Source organism: Coptis chinensis, chromosome 3 (assembly GCF_015680905.1).
Source record: "Coptis chinensis isolate HL-2020 chromosome 3, ASM1568090v1, whole genome shotgun sequence".
Lineage (NCBI taxonomy): Eukaryota > Viridiplantae > Streptophyta > Magnoliopsida > Ranunculales > Ranunculaceae > Coptis > Coptis chinensis.
Genome location: NC_141458.1, coordinates 66,037,016 through 66,047,128, shown reverse-complemented (window position 1 = coordinate 66,047,128; position 10,113 = coordinate 66,037,016).

The window sequence follows — 10,113 nt, the reverse complement described above, 5'->3', positions numbered from 1 at the left end:
TTACATGAGGCACTTAGGTCCTCTATTTATAGGGGTTACAATGAGTTCTAGAAGCATTCCAAACCGCCATTTGTTTCGTAATACAAATAAACTTCTTTCAAAGTCCAACTTTGTCTCCAAAACTAAGAAGGAATTGGCCACAGTGTCGTTTCATGCATCTGGACACACGATCCATGCATCTCAGACACGAACAATGCGTCTGGAAGCGCGATCCATGCGTCCCAGACGCGGAAGTCTATTTTCCCTATTTTGCTCCATCTTTTTATCCTCTTTTGTGGGCTTTGGTCCAAGCAAAAAATCCTTTGGCCTTGGTCTTCCAAATAGGCTTTAAAATAGGTTAAAGTTACATATTTAATAGCTTCAATTCCTTGGCCTTCTCCATGATTGTCCACGAGCTTCCCATGTGATCCTTAATGCTCTGAATTGCTCCGTTTTACTCCTTTTTCTCTAATATTCCACAAAACTCTCTCTTTCACCTGTAGAATCATAAAACATAACTTACAAACACTATTAGTCTACTAAGATGGCTAAACAAGAGGCATAATCGAGGGTTAAATTGCACTTTTGAGCATTTATCACTCGTGCAACAAGCACTAACCAAAATTGATCGACTGTTCAACATCAAGAAAAAAGACGAAGAGGCATTAAGGTCCTACATACAACGGCTCATGAAAATTTCAATCCAGATAGAGTCTTGTGATGAACAGACTGCTATAATAGATTTCAAACAAGGGTTGGATGAAAACAATGCCTTATTCTGGTCCCTATCTAGGAAACCACCCCGTAATTTGGAGGAACTTTTAGATAGGGTTGAAACTCATATAGGGTGGGAGGAGGATGTCTTGAACAGATGCCAAGAAGCAAAAAAGACTAATTGGACAACCCCTGTGGTCCCACATGAGGGGAATGGTAGCTCTTCACTTCAAAAGCCAAAGAGAGACCGTCATCGTGGTCGCCAAAAGGCTGAATCCCCATCCAAGGGACGAATGCCCAGAGGGCAGTACCAAAATGTGGCCAGTAATGCATATGGAAAACCATAATAGAAGCCACGGATGGAAGGAGTTTAAGAAGCTCTTCCCTCGATTGACAGAAACTTCGCCCCTTTGAACAAAATGCCAGACGAGGTCCTGGATTCGATAAAAAACTAGAGTTATCTCAAGTGGCCAGCTCCACTCAAGCCAGGCTCCCTGGGTACCAGAGACCAGAGGACCTACTGCAAGTTCCATAAAAGTAAGGGTCACAGTACCAGATCCTGTAGGACCCTGAAAAATGAACTACATGATTTGATTGAAATGGGGTATTTGAAGCAATTCATAGAACACGAGCAGGCGAATGCAGTACAACCCCAGGAGATACGTAGGCAGCCGCTAGGCGGTTCAACCCTGAACTTTAAATCATCTTATCCCTTCTCCATCAAGAAAAAGCTTATGGATCACAAGGCACAGAGGAGGATCAGGGGATACTTAGAAAATCCCCTACATCTTGTGGCTCCGTGTGGACAAAAAGAAGGTTGAAAACCTGTCTACTTCTTGAGTCGAATGCTCCTACCAGCAGAAACAAGGTACCCTAAACTCAAAAGAGTCGCTTTAGCCTTTGTTTTTGCAGTAAAGAAATTACGACCATACTTCCAGTCCCACACTATCAGAGTAATCACAAAATACCAATTATGATTAGTTCTGGAAAGGCCGAACAGGTCAAGAAGGTTAGCTAAATGGTTCGTGCAACTGCTAAAGTATGATATTATTTACGTCCCATGAATCTCAGAGAAGGGTCAGGCACTAGTAGAATTCTTAGGAGATTTCCGATGACCTACACTAGGTACAACTCAACAATTCCCAGTTCAGATGATAGCATCCTACCTGAATCCCCAAAAACCCATCCAGACCCCTGGGAGTCGTGCTCCGGATAGCGACTGTTTGTGGATGGATCTTCAAATGATAGAGGTGTAGGAGTTGGAGTTATGTTAGTTACTCCTGACAACATGTGACTGAAGAAATCTATCCGGTTAGGTTGGAATGCTTTTAACAATGAGGCGGAGTATGAGATGACCCTTGTTGGCCTCACAATGGCTCTCAACCTGGGCTTAACACACCTCACAGTTTTTAGTGACTCATAGCTGGTTGTGTTTCAAGTTGATGGAGGTTACAAGGTCAGGGACGAATGAATGACTAAATACTTGGAACTGGTAAGGGGCCTTCAGAGCAAGTTGACCTCGCTTCTTTTTTGTGTTTATTATGGTTTGTATGGATGTGGGATGTGGATAGATGATGGTTGTTGAACAAAATAGAAGCATATAAAAACCTAATTATCCCTCAATGAGTAAAGGATGAGTAGGGTATCGTTCCACTTTTAAGTGTATGTTTATATGAAGGACAGGATTGGAAAGGGGGTTTGAAGGATTAAAAACTATGATTATAGATATTGTAGATTCTAATGCTAAACTAAACTAAACTAACTAAACTATTAAGAATTTATAAGAAAGGGAATTCAAGAGATTAGAATCCACCAATACCTTTGATTCAATGACCTTTTGCTTCATGGTTGTTCTCACAAGTAGACTACAATTAGGCAATCGAGCGAGTGCCGATGCCCTCTTGGACGAAACATCGTTAACGAATTACTCTACTTAAGGTTGTTCCTATGTTCATGTTATTAGTATCTTCTTTCCTTTTATGTGAGCTTGGGCAGCTATTCAATGAATCACCATCTAAGGCAAACACAAGGAATACTTCCCTTACTCTAAAACAATGCACAACTAGAAGAAAAGTAGAATAAGAATAATATTCAATTACAATAAATAATATTTAGCATTATAATTACAATAAATAAAAGCATGTCACTAGAAAATATTCAATTGTAATAAATAAAACCCTAAACTAGCATGATATTCGATTGCAATAAATAAAAACCTTAATCTATACTTCCATCCCCTAATATGGGCAATGGAACTAATAACTAAAAACATAAAGAACTAACCTGATTGAAGAACGCCATGCACCAGAAGAATCATTAAACCTTAAGCACCGACTTCATCTCCTCCCTTGAAGGAGAAGATTAGCCTTCTATATAGAAGGAAGAACACGAAGAATGAGAAGAAGAAGAGTCGAAAAACATAAGACTAGAAAGACTAATTTATTAAGACTCAACTAGTTAAAACTGAATATTTTATTATTACTCTCTCTCTGCCTCAAGTTTTGGAGACAAGAATATAACTGAATTGGAAAATTACATGAGGCACTTAGGTCCTCTATTTATAGGGGTTAAAATGAGTTCTAGAAACATTCCAAACCGCCATTTGTTTCCTAATACAAATAGACTTCTTTCAGAGTCCAACTTCGTCTCCAAAACTGAGAAGAAATTGGCTACAATGTTGTTTCATACGTCTGGACTCATGATCCATGCGTCCCAGACGCGACAATTGAGTCTGGACTCACGATCCATGAGTCTCAGACGCGGAAGTTTATTTTGTTTCTTCTGCTCTATCCTCTTCTGCGGGCTTTGGTCCAAGCAACGAATCCTTTGGCCTTGGGCTTCCAAATAGGCTTTAAAATAGGTCCAAGTCGCATCTTTAATAGCTTTAATTCCTTGGCCTTCTCCATGATTATCCACGGGCTTCCCATGTGATCTTTAATGCTCCGAATTACTCTGTTTTACCCCTTTTTCTCTAATATTCTACAAAACTCTCTCTTTCACCTGTAGAATCATAAAACATAACCTACAAACACTATTAGTCCACTAAGATGGCTAAACAAGAGGCATAATCGAGGGTTAAATTGCACCTTTTGAGCACTTATCACAACTCCTAACTAGCCTTTTGCTAGTCTCTTAGCAAATAAGATAAAAAGTAGATAAGTGATCAAAATCACATCCTAATAACAAAAATAAAATCCTAACTCATTTTCGCAGGCATCGCGATTGCGTTTACTATATGCAACAAGGCTTTAAACCTCTAAGTTCCCCAAAAAGGATGAGTAGTTATAGTCTCGTGAGGGTTTTCAGGTAATATACCCACAAAATCAATTAATAGCATGTTCAAGAATGATAGTATTTTTCCTTACCCACTTAGTGCTTACTCAAACAAACGATCTCCATTGCTAACTACATTGTTGCAAAAACTCATAGATTATGATGGAAGATAGTAAAAATTGACAAAATTCTCAATCAAGGCTTATGTGTGTACTCAGTCAATCTCTTATACTCTCTTATCCAAGAAACGAAATCCCTAGTTTACCTTTAGACAAATAATCTCGACTTTCAATCCTCACCGGTCATACTCTTATAAAAGAATCTTTCAGAAGATGGTTTACTATTTTACCTCATGTATGTAGGGAAAATAATAATGAATACGAACATCCCACATACTACCTTGAAAAATAGACTTCTAGATGACAGTAGTCTCATGGAAAGAATGTCAATCACATATGAAGTGTCAGGTCCTTCACTTTAGCATCCTCTCACCTATTGTAGACTTTGTACCATACTGTAGTGATAAGTCATGGGTTGTAACTTGGTTTAGGTATTGGTTTATGAAGGAAAGGTAAAAAAGATTCAAATGTTGTTTCTGAAAAACACTAAGGGTTTTGCTTCATTCTTTGGAAGATTTCTTCAAATTCTGTATTGCAGAGAATTTTTTCCTTTGTCTTAGCTTTTCCATCCATTCTGTTCAACTTCTTCTTCTTCTTTTTTTTTTTTTTTTTTAATTTTTTTTCTTTAGCTCAGTGGTATATCCTTGATTAGTACTGGATATGCTTGTTTTCCACTATTTTCTTTCACTAAGAACAGAATGATGGTCTTCATTGTATCTCTCTGGTATTTCCTTGTATTCTTCCTTTTATGCTATTTCTTCCTCTTTGTGCTCTTCGTATTCCTAGAAACATATGGGTATGGCTGATAAAGATTTTGGCTATACTCCTTGTCTGGATTTGGGTAAAGGGTAAAGGGTTTTATGAAAGAAAATGGCTTATTGTAAGGGTCAAAAAGGTTTAACATGATGGTCCTACTAGGTGGGATAAAGGCTGAATGGGTTCACTACTTGACTTATCAGTATGATACTCTGTTTCGAATAGACTACAAGACCTAATGGCTATCTCCCCAGTTGATGTCACTTCATGATTAGCCAAATCAACAAATAATGAGACTATATTACAACGACATAAAGAACTGAAAGATGTTGAGTCACTAAGACTCGGATTTTTCGTAAGAATTCTCCAAAGAATGGGTATAAAGCTCAAGTCTCACGGGCTAAGTCTAAAAATTCTACTTCCAGTTTACTAGGGGTTTAAATCTCTCTTCTAGCAAAAGTACACAAAACTGACCAAGTATTATGGTGGTGCCTTGATAAAGAATTCTATCAACAAGAACTATGTCCGAGCATAATAAATAGTCTAAGCCGTAATGAAATCAACAATATCAACTATCTATCAAACTCAACACTAAGCAGTATATAATCTATATCCCAGACTCATCATTAAAATTTATTTTTCTCATGCTACTGATATAGAAACAAAAATATTTTTGTTTTTGAAAACTAATTTTCGAAATTCATTTCTCAAGTACACCCTCCCCCTACTTATGCATACATTGACCTCAATGTATAAAGAAGTAAATGAAATGGATGAGAAAAAGGTAGGATATTACCATTGATGCTGAATATCAGTATAATCAATTTAGGCCTTTTTACGTCAGATCCCCAAGACGTAATGTGAGTATTTTAAAGTCAGATTCTCAAGACTTTTGAGTCATTTATAGTCAGATCCTTAAGACTAGTATTATATCATGCATTATCAATTTGGAGTAAGGAGTTCAGATTTTCTTACCCAAATCTGATGAATGTTTGGAGGACGAGGAGGTCTCACCTTGTGGGTTGTCAAAAATACTCCTTGATATGCTGGAAAGATTGTTGGTGAAGTTGCTTATTTACCTTGAACTATTTCAGGTCCGATGATTGTGTGATAGGCCTTGTGGTTCCTCTGTGTAGAAGATTGACAAAAATCTTTCTTTCTAACAAGACAATAGTATCTGATGTGCCCTTTACCACCACAATAATGATAATAGATATCTGGCTGACTGCGCTCAAGGTGGGCGGTAGACTGGTTCACATACTTCTCTCGTTAAGACAATGATGGTGTAGAAGAGGCTTCAACAGTGCAATGTTTCTTATCAATATGGTCCACTTTCTACTTCAGAAGACTCATTTCAGTTTCTAGATTCTGTTGTTTTTCCAAAACTTCTTTAAGCTGATTCTCTAGTAACTAATTTTTCTGGGCAGAAGTCTGTTATTCATCTTGAAATGTAGAGTTCATTTTCTCAAGGTATGATACTCTCTCTACCAATTTTCCATTATGCTCACTTAAATCCTGAATTTTCTGCAGAGATTCCAAGAACATGGCTAGCAATGCCTCTGTGGTGCGGTTCTTATGTTCATCATAGTTTTCTGTAGATTGAGCATTCTCAATTGTATCTTCGAATGGGAAGGATTCTTGTATGATGCTATCAAGGAAGTACACCTCTTCACCTTCGGCGTCATCATAATCCTATGCAACAGGTGAAAGATATTTATGTCCATGGACATCTTACCAAAGTTGATATTCATTTCACCGTTGTGACAATTTATCAAAAGCTTTTGCGGTAGCGAGGAAAGGTCGGCCTAGAATAATTGGAATTTTATCAAAGGCCTCCTTGGTGTCTATCACAATGAAATCCACTGGATAGTAGAAATCGGCTACTTGAACAAGAACATCCTCAACTATGCCTCTAGGAATCTTGGTAGAACGGTCAGCTAACTTTAATTTGACTTTTGTAGACTTTAGGTTCTCCAGGCCCAACGCTTGGTACACATGATATGGCAAGAGATTAACACTAGCACCAAGGTCTAAAAGAGCATTACCCGTGAATTTTTCTCCTATCTTGCATGATATTATAGGACTTCCTGGATCTTTGAGCTTGATTGGAACTTGCTGATGGATAATAGATGTTGTTTGTCCAGCTAAAAACGCTCGCTTTGGAACATGAGTACTTTTCTTTATGTTGCATGCATCCTTCAAGAATTTGGCATATGATGGCAACTGCTTGATCACTTTGAGAAAGGGGATATTGATGTTATCTTTCTCAAATGCATCCTTCATCTCTAAAAATTGCTTGTCCTTTTGCTTTGAGCAAAAAACATAGGAAAAGGTGCCTTTGGTACAAACACATCAGCATGTATCTGCTCTTCTTTCTCTTCGACATTCTTGCATATCTTGTCTTGGTCATCTTGACAAATGGGAGTGGAAAGGATTTCCCCCACTTCCTTTGAACTTCATTTGAAATCTTGACTGATTGCTCTGTAGCAATGTTATCATGAGAAGGTAAGTCAACCTTGTTGTCTATCTTCAATCCTAATATGAGAGTAGTAACTGAGCTGACATGATCATGGAGGTGATCAGTACTAGAAGTTGTCCCAATGTGTCATACATCTTCACTCCTCAATATTGGTTCCAATAAGCTAGGTTGAATGGCTTGTGTCTTTACAGACAAAGCAATAGTGAATTGGTCGACCTTAGCCTCTAAAGACTCCGTTCTAGAACATTGACTTGCCTGAGATTGCTGGAGATTGAGTTGAGACTGTGCAAGAAGCTGTAGAATACTTTCAAACTTCTAATTTTTCTGTGATAGCAAAGTAATAACATTCTCCAGGTTGGCAGGTGTGACATAATTTCTCTTAGGATCAGGCACTAACTCTCCACTTGTATTGGAATTCTGCTGAGAGTATAATTGTTGTTGAGGAACCAACTATCAAGCTTGACTTATCTGTGGAATATAACTTTGATCTTGAGAACCTGGGGGGTCCAGCGTTCTGTCTCCAAAAATTGCCTTGAAAGTTATTACCACCTTAGTTGGGCCTCTAAAATGGGTTCACATTGTACTCTCCAACTGATGCATGTTGATAGTAACCAGGACATTCTAGAGTTGCATGAGAAGTGTTCGAATAGACTTTGCAGTATCGGCTAGCTTGCATGACTGGGAGAGATTTAGCTTGAGACTTGCTGATGTTGGAGGGATTCATGGAGAACTGATTGAATTTCTTACTCAGAGTTTCAATGCTAGTGGCCAAGCTGGCCAATGTCGACTTCAGTTCTTGATCTGCTTGTTCATGTGCTTGGTAACTGATAAGAGCCCAAAACTGTAGTTTTAACCTTTTAACAATAATACTTTTTGACCAATTATGCGAGTAATAAATAAGAGTTAATGCTTATTACATGCTTTTATGTATTTCAAGCATTGAAGTCAATTATATGCAGAATTGTGCCACTTTGGCGAGATAAATGAGCAAGGGTTGGTTGCTAAGAAGTTCTGTAATTAAAGGCCAAGATTCAAGGAGAAAAAGCCTTTGTAAAGGCCGGTCAAAAGCTGAAAAGTCAAAGTCAACGCGGGTAGAAACAACACACAAAAGTCAGCAGAACTTCCGAAGACTGTATCTTTGGACTCAGGCCTCGAAATTGGGCGTACCTTATTTCAAAACGACCAGCTCGGAAAGAGCTTTCCAATGGTCCAAACCTTGACCAAATCAGAAGATCTAAAGCGGACAAAAAGTCTGTTGAAGTTAAAACCAGCTGAAAAAGGCTTTGTGGATTGAAGAAATTTGGCTTTGAGCTCGATTTTCCGGCCCAAAACATGGCTCCTCAGCCCATGCACGAAAATGTGGATATGGTCTCCTCTATTTCCACACACAAGACTTAGCTCTTAAGCATCAATTAGTTTTAGGGTAGAAGGTAGCCATTAGAGATTCCTAGATCTAGTTTTGAGTTTTATTTTTCCATTAATTAGTTTTCAATTATTATTTTAGATCTAGTTTTCCCTTTCAATTAATTAGTATTAGAACAAATAGATTGTTATTTTAGAATCAAATATTAGTTTATAATAAAGTATTCAATTTCATTCCAATTTAGTTATTGATTAAAGTTTTGTTTAAGTTTAGTATTTTTAAATTCTTAAATTAGTTGTCTTTATTTCATAATTAGTTAATCATAATCTAGTTCAATTATTAAATTCATTAGAATCAATTTTATTTCTTAGTTGTTAATTTAGATTTGAATTATTGATTAGTTAAATTAGTAAAGTTAGAATCTTTATATGATGTCTAGTTTAATTTCGATTGGAAATGATAGCATAATGATTCTAGGCTAAACCTCCATTAGAGGGGGTTGAAGAAGCCTTGATGAAGCTTGATTTGTGTTAACATAGAGTAGTCGTAGTTTCCATTCCATTCTAGAAAACGATTAGTTCACCATGAGAATGGGTTTGATTGTTTCACATGCTAGATGTTAGTTGGTAGAGATTACCATGAACAACTATGGATTAGGAAGAACCAATTGTTATGCAAAAGCAGTTCAATTCGGATTGCGACGATTCTTTATTAGTGAATTAAGTCAAGTTAAGGTGGAATCAATTCCCCCTAATTCTTTATCTAGTATCAAATTAGCATTTCCGTCATTTTCGTTATTCGTATCTTGTTTAGTATTTGAATTGACATCATAGTATAATTCCCTTCGTAAAACTCTCATTGACTTTGGATATGACTGATAATATTAGGAAAACGCAAATACTAAAGAACTAGGAGTGGAACGAATCTTTTACTCCACTCTATTCGCCACTCTATTCGATAGATTCGAGAGTAGAAATCTTTGATAAAAACTGTCTTCGTATAGTTTTAGTTTTACTTTCGTTTAGAAGTTTAATCTTTATTCGTAGGTAGAACTATCTTTTTACCTTTTATCAAATGGCGCCATTGCCATCTTAGTTCCCTTTAGTATTGTTTTCTTTAGAATTGCTAGTCTTCCAAAGTCCCAAAACCCACCCACCCTTGTTTGATTCTAACTGTGGTTGGCTGTTTCAGCATTGAAATTTTCCTCCTAGAGAATTACAGGTAGCGACCAGCATCTAGGCAACCTAAATTGGAGCACCACCTACGCTGGCAAAACGGAACTCCGGTTTTTAGTGGCGAATGAACCAGCGCTGGCCAAAACAAAACTTCGCGCCCTCCGCTTTGAAGCATGGACCTTGAGTTTTTCCCTGAGCACGACCCGTGCCCTACCAAGGCTAAGTTCGAGCGCAACCCGTGCCCAAACGCCTGGA